Source organism: Microcaecilia unicolor, chromosome 7 (genome assembly GCF_901765095.1).
Source record: "Microcaecilia unicolor chromosome 7, aMicUni1.1, whole genome shotgun sequence".
Taxonomy (NCBI): Eukaryota; Metazoa; Chordata; class Amphibia; order Gymnophiona; family Siphonopidae; genus Microcaecilia; species Microcaecilia unicolor.
Window position 1 is genome coordinate 19598161 of NC_044037.1, and position 6151 is coordinate 19604311.

A 6151-nucleotide genomic window follows, 5' to 3' on the forward strand; every position below is an offset into this window, starting at 1 on the left:
GTGGAATCTTAGCAGAGATTGGGTGGTGATGCCGGTAATTGGAAACAAAACGGAAATTTTACCATACACCTGATATAACTGCGGGTGCCGAAATGTAATAAGGCCATGCATAACATACAGTATTCTGTAAGCAGTGAATGTAAGTGGCAGCACTGCCCATATCCCTTCTATCAGGTGCGGCCCAAGGCAATCTGTCGCTTGAGGCAGGGAAGAAATGCTGCCTACGCCCGGTCTGGCATCTCCCCCTTCCCTCCTCAACCTTCTTCCCCGTGTTTACCTTATTTCTTGTTTTTCCCAAAGGCGGCAGCGATTCCCATAGGTAAGAGGGTTGTACCTACTCTAATGCCTGCCACACGCACAGACACAGAAAGTGGAGGAGTAGTCTAGTGGTTAGTGCAGTGGACTTTGATCCTGGGGAACTGGGTCATTTCCCAGTGCAGCTCCTTGTAACTCTGGGCAAGTAACTTAGCCCTCCATTGCCCCAGGTACAAATAATTACTTGAATATACTATGTAAACTGCTTTGAATGTAATTGCGAAACCCCCCCCAAAACCCCACAGAAAGGCAGTTTATCAAGTCCCATTCCCTTAACTATAATAAGATGCTTGTAGCTTGCCCTTGTGAGTAAAATACTGCAGCTAACAGGGACCATGTGCTATGATCCTCTATCATAGGAGAACTGACTCTCTGTCCTCGCCATTTTCAGATGAAGGATGTGCGTCACGAGAATGTTAACCCTTTCCTGGGCTTCTTCCGTGACTGGGGGGTATTTGCTATTGTCACCGAGTTTTGTTCCCCGGGTAGTTTGAAAGATCTGTTGTGTGATCAGGATCTGAAGTTGGATTGGATGTTTAAATCATCGCTTCTGCATGATCCGATCAAGGTAAAGGACTAGAGGTGCAGTGAAAGAAGACTGGATTATTTTCAGGGGGTTTGTAGATCCTAGAGCCACATTTCAACAAAAATTGACTGCAAGGCCAGTGTTAAGACATGCTGGGACCCAGGGAAGAAATTAGAGAGGGGACCCCATTGGCAGCCTGTGCTTTCTTCAGCTTCAAGTAGACTTGGGGCCCCCTGGCATGGGGGCCAAGGATATTTGCCCTGTTTGCATCCCCCTAACACCGGCTCTAGTTGCCTGTGTGTGGGATGTTGAAACATGCAGCGTTGTGAGAATGTGTAAGACTGTTATGTAGCACTTCACACTCTGGAGGTGAAGTAGTCTGGATTCTGCTATGTTGCCTTCTCTGCTGGAGCTCATGATGCACAGACAACTCTGCTAAGGCTGAGAAAGGGACACTTCATGAAGTTAAATCCCCTGCAGGACTGTCACAGAGGTGATTGAAGACCCGTGGGCATGACTAATTTACATTAACAGCTAAAATTCTTCACAGACAGGAAGGACAAAACTTTGCTGTACTTTGATTAATTGAAGATGACAAATCAAATTAGTTCAGCAGTCTGAAGTTTCAAGCCAGCCTCTCACTAACAATAGCTGTGCAGACATGGACATTACATGCCACACACTCAAGTAAGAGAAACCCCTTCGTGTCAGCTTTTCCAAAAGATAGGATAGAGGTATTGGAGGTGGGGTGGAGGGTGGTATAAGTACACTCTGCTATTAGAAAGACTCCTGGTGTCAGAGCTGTGCTTCCAATGAGAACAGAAACCGGTTTTAAAAAGGATTTAGCACCGTCCCAGTAATAATTACACTGAGTGAAATATTCAGACCTGAAAACTAAAAGGCTACAAGATGCATTAACAGTTCAGACTGGTTTCTCAATATGGGGGGGGGGGGGGGGGGGGGAACAGGTCTGCAGGTGCTTTCTACCCTTGGATTTAGCAGCACAGTTCAATGGGAAATATACTAGCATCTTTCCCTTTCATAACTGCTGTATGAACTTTCATTCCTGTTTTTCGGAAACATTTGGCCCCAAAAATAATGTGTTATTTTTGGAACATGCCCTAAAAGAGTCCCTGGGAAGCTTCTCCCTAGTCTAGCTAAAAGGGTATGTGCTGGGGAACTCCTGAAGTACTTTTAATTAGATTGAAAGGAAACAAGTTTTGACACGGTCTGATGAGACGTTTTTGAAATTCACCCTTTATGGCAGTGACTTTATAAGTAAGGCTTCTGACGATAGGTGTTAAACAGTGGAGGAGTAGCCTAGTAGTTAGTGCAGTGGACTTTGATCCTGGGGAACTGAGTAGCACTGCAGCTCCTTGTGACTCTGGGCAAATCACTTAACCCTCCATTGACCCAGGATAAGTACCTGTATATATGTAAACTGCTTTGAATGTAGTTGCAAAAACCTCAGAAAGGTATATCAAGTCCCATTTCCCTTTCCCTATTTGAGATTCTACATGGAATGTTAATGTTGCTATTCCACTAGCAACATTCCATGTAGAAGGCTGCGCAGGCTTCTGTTTCTGTGAGTCTGACGTCCTGCACGTCAGACTCACAGAAACAGAAGCCTGCGCGGCCGCATTGCTGATCTGCAAGGGCCGACTTCTACATGGAATGTTGCTAGTGGAGGAGTAGCCTAGTGGTTAGTGCAGTGGACTTTGATCCTGGGGAACTGAGTTCAATTCCCACTGCAGATCCTTGTGACTCTGGGCAAGTCACTTAACCCTCCATTACCCCTGGTACAAAATAAGTACCTGAATATATGTAAACCGCTTTGAAGGTAGTTGCAAAAACCTCAGAAAGGCGGTATATCAAGTCCCATTTCCCTTTCCCCCTAACCATCAATAACCACCCCTGATGCAAATGTAACCTGGGTCTCACTAGCTCCAACCCCCAGGCCACAAAACAGATTTTGAGTTCAGTTCCAATTCAGTATCACATTCAGGGCCAGTCTCCCCTCACTGATCAGTTCTAGTACACACGCAGTCGAGCTTGCGAGTGGGTCTATGGTCCGGAATAGCGATCTGGGGGTTTGAGAGGCTATACCTTCTGGAGCTGATCCATTCCCTGGGCTGTCTCTCTTGCACAAGCCAGGCAGCACTCAAAAAGTTTCAAACAAATGCCAACTCTTTCTTTGAACTCTTGCAACAGGCAAACGGCAGCTGCCAAATTAATCAGTCCCAAACAGTCCTTGTTGTTATTCCAAAAGGGGAACTCCCTTTTCCACTTCTTCCCCAAATTATATGTACAGGATTTTTAATGTCAAATTTACTGGTGTTTACAGCTTCTTCTGTCTGGGCCTATCCTGCAGAGAGATGTTTTCCTCAAAGGCTTCTTTCCTCTTCTTTATACTGATTTACTTTTTCAGACTCAGACCCCCCCCCCCCTCGATCTGACCCTTGTCCAGCGGTGATCAGTGGTGTAGCAAGGGCGGGGCGGTGGGGGCAGTCTGCCCCGGGTGTCAACGGGTGGGGGGGTGCTCCGTCCACCCCCTCCCCCCCCGGGCGCAGCGCCTCTCACTCCCCCCGACAGTCCCCACCTGCCTACCAGCTGAGCTCCGGCCGGCACCGCCAATCTGCAGCGCTGCTGACTTTAAATGAAGAAAACCGCCGTCTCGTCATTGGCCCTTCACTACTGAGTCCCGCCCTCTGATATAACTTCCTATTTCCTCGAGGGCGGGACTCAGTAGTGAAGGGCCAACGACGAGACGGCGTTTTTCTTCATTTAAAGTCAGCAGCGCTGCAGATTGGAGGTGGGCCGGAGCTCAGCTGGTAGGCAGGTGGGGACTGTCGCGGGGAGTGAGAGGCGCTGCGCCGGGGGGGGGGGGGGGGGGCGGGAGTTAGGGTCCACGCCAGGGGGGGTGCCGACGCCAGGGGGGGGTGCCGTTCCACACCAGGGGGGTGCCGTGTTGCACTGCACCCCGGGGGGGGGGGGGGTGCGTAGCGGCGATCCACCCCAGGTGTCAGCCAAGCACGGAACGCCACTGGCGGTGATCCCACCTTTGGTCCACTCTGGTTCCGGGATGAGCTCTTCCTGGCTCTGGTCCCCTTTTGTTAAATTATCCCCCTCAACAGTACTTTTAACCGCTCCCCTTTTACCTCAGAACCATTTCAATGATAACAAAAAACTAAGACACTTCTTCATATTATAAGAGAGTATGGCTCTGTTTTCTCTGTGTAAAGTGACCAGAGAGTGCAATGCTATGTCCACTGAGTATCAGATGGACTTGTGAGTGAAAGAACCAGGGCTAGAACTCAGAGGAGACTGTGTAAACTGTAGACTGGCAGTGTTCGGCTCCCCCATCTGAAAGGTAGCTGAGGAGTGATGTACGGACTGTTTGAGAGGCCGGAAATCATATGAGCTTTATCCCCTCAGCAGGTGGTTCTGAAAGCAGAGAGAACAGCAGGCGGAAGCCACTCAGAATTCCTGTTTTTACATTCCCTGCAGGGTATGAAGTACCTTCACCAGAGGAAGTTCATCCACGGAAGGCTCAAGTCTGGAAACTGTGTGGTAGATGGACGATTCGTACTGAAAGTGACAGATTATGGCTATAGCCAGATCTTGCAGGCACTGAAAATCCCACATGGACAGCCTCTGGCACAGGGTAAATTGTCCCCCCCCCCTCCCCACTAATAGAGCCCTATGAGGTTTGGCACAGAGGATGGAGACGGGTGTCTTTAGTGCTCCAATTAAAGTAGCCTTAATTAGAATCCATGGATTTAAAAAATTAGGGAAAAGTGTGTTCCCCATTTTACTATAAACCTATAATAGCGGAAGTCCTAGAGCACTCGGCATGACCCATCTTAGGCTCTATAGGGGGACCAACCAAAATTGCCAAATTTATTTTGTGATTCGGTGGAGATTGGGTGGCAACACCGGTAACTGGGAAACAAAACCAGTGCTGGGCAGACTTCTACTGTTTGTGCCCCGATCGTGACTGAATAGATATGGATGGGCTTGAGTGTAAATTTTAAGGGGCTTCGATGTTAGCTTCAGAACTTTTAGTACAAGAACAGTGCTGGGCAGGGGCGTAGCCACGGGTGGGCCTGGACGGGCCCAGGCCCACCCATTTTCCCTCCAGCCATTCCGGCCATTCTTCACACGCTGTCGCTGCCCTTTTGTCCCGCGGAGGCAGCGTTCAGCGTTTCCTTCCTGCCCTGTCTTCTCCCCAGGCTCCGCTGCATCATCCCGGCCTGCAAGAGGAATCGTTTTCCTTTTCGGCCGTCGCGCTGCGCTTCCATACACACAGGCAGCTTCGCTTCTCCCCCGCCGCGTCCATTCTGGCCCTCTCTGATGCACTTCCTGTTAGGGCCGGATGAACGCGGCGGGGGAGGAGCGAAGCTGCCTGTGTGTATGGCAGCACAGCGCGACGGCCGAAAAGGAAAACGATTCCTCTTGCAGGGACGATGCAGCGGAGCCTGGGGAGAAGACAGGGCAGGAAGGAAACTCTGCCTCCGCGGGACAAAAGGGCTGCGACAGAGCGGGAAGGATGTGGATTCGCGGGCCTGGGGGGAAAGTGGCTGAGCTGCTGGGACATGGGAGGGAGAGGAGGAAGGGACTTGAGGGAAGGAAGAGAGAGCTACCGGGACATGGGAGGGAGAGGAAGAAGGGACGAGGGAAGTACGAGAGCTACTGGGACATGGGAGGGAGAGGAAGAAGGGACTGGAGGGAAGGAAAAGAGAGCTACTGGGACATGGGAGGGAGAGGAAGAAGGGACTGGAGGGAAGGGAGAAGCTGCTGGGACATGGGAGGGAGAGGAAGAAGGGACTGGAGGGAAGGGAGAGCTGCTGGGACATGGGAGGGAGAGGAAGAAGGGACGAGGGAAGGAAGAGAGAGCTACTGGGACATGGGAGGGAGAGGAAGAAGGGACTGGAGGGAAGGGAGAAGCTGCTGGGACATGGGAGGGAGAGGAAGAAGGGAAGGGAGAAGCTGCTGGGACATGGGAGGGAGAGGAAGAAGGGACTGGAGGGAAGGGAGAGAGCGTCTGGGACATGGGAGGGAGAGGAAGAAGGGACTGACGGGAAGGGAGAGCTGCTGGGACATGGGAGGAACTGGCGGGAAGGGAGAGAGCTACTGGACATGGGAGGGAGAGGAGGAAGGGACTGGAGAGCTGCTGGACAAGGGAGGAAGAAGAAGAAGGGACTAGAGGGAAGGGAGAGAGCTGCTGGACATGGGATGGAGAGGAGGAGGGGATTGGATGGAAGGGAGAGAGCTGCTGGACATGGGAGGGAGAGGAGGAAGGGGCTGGAG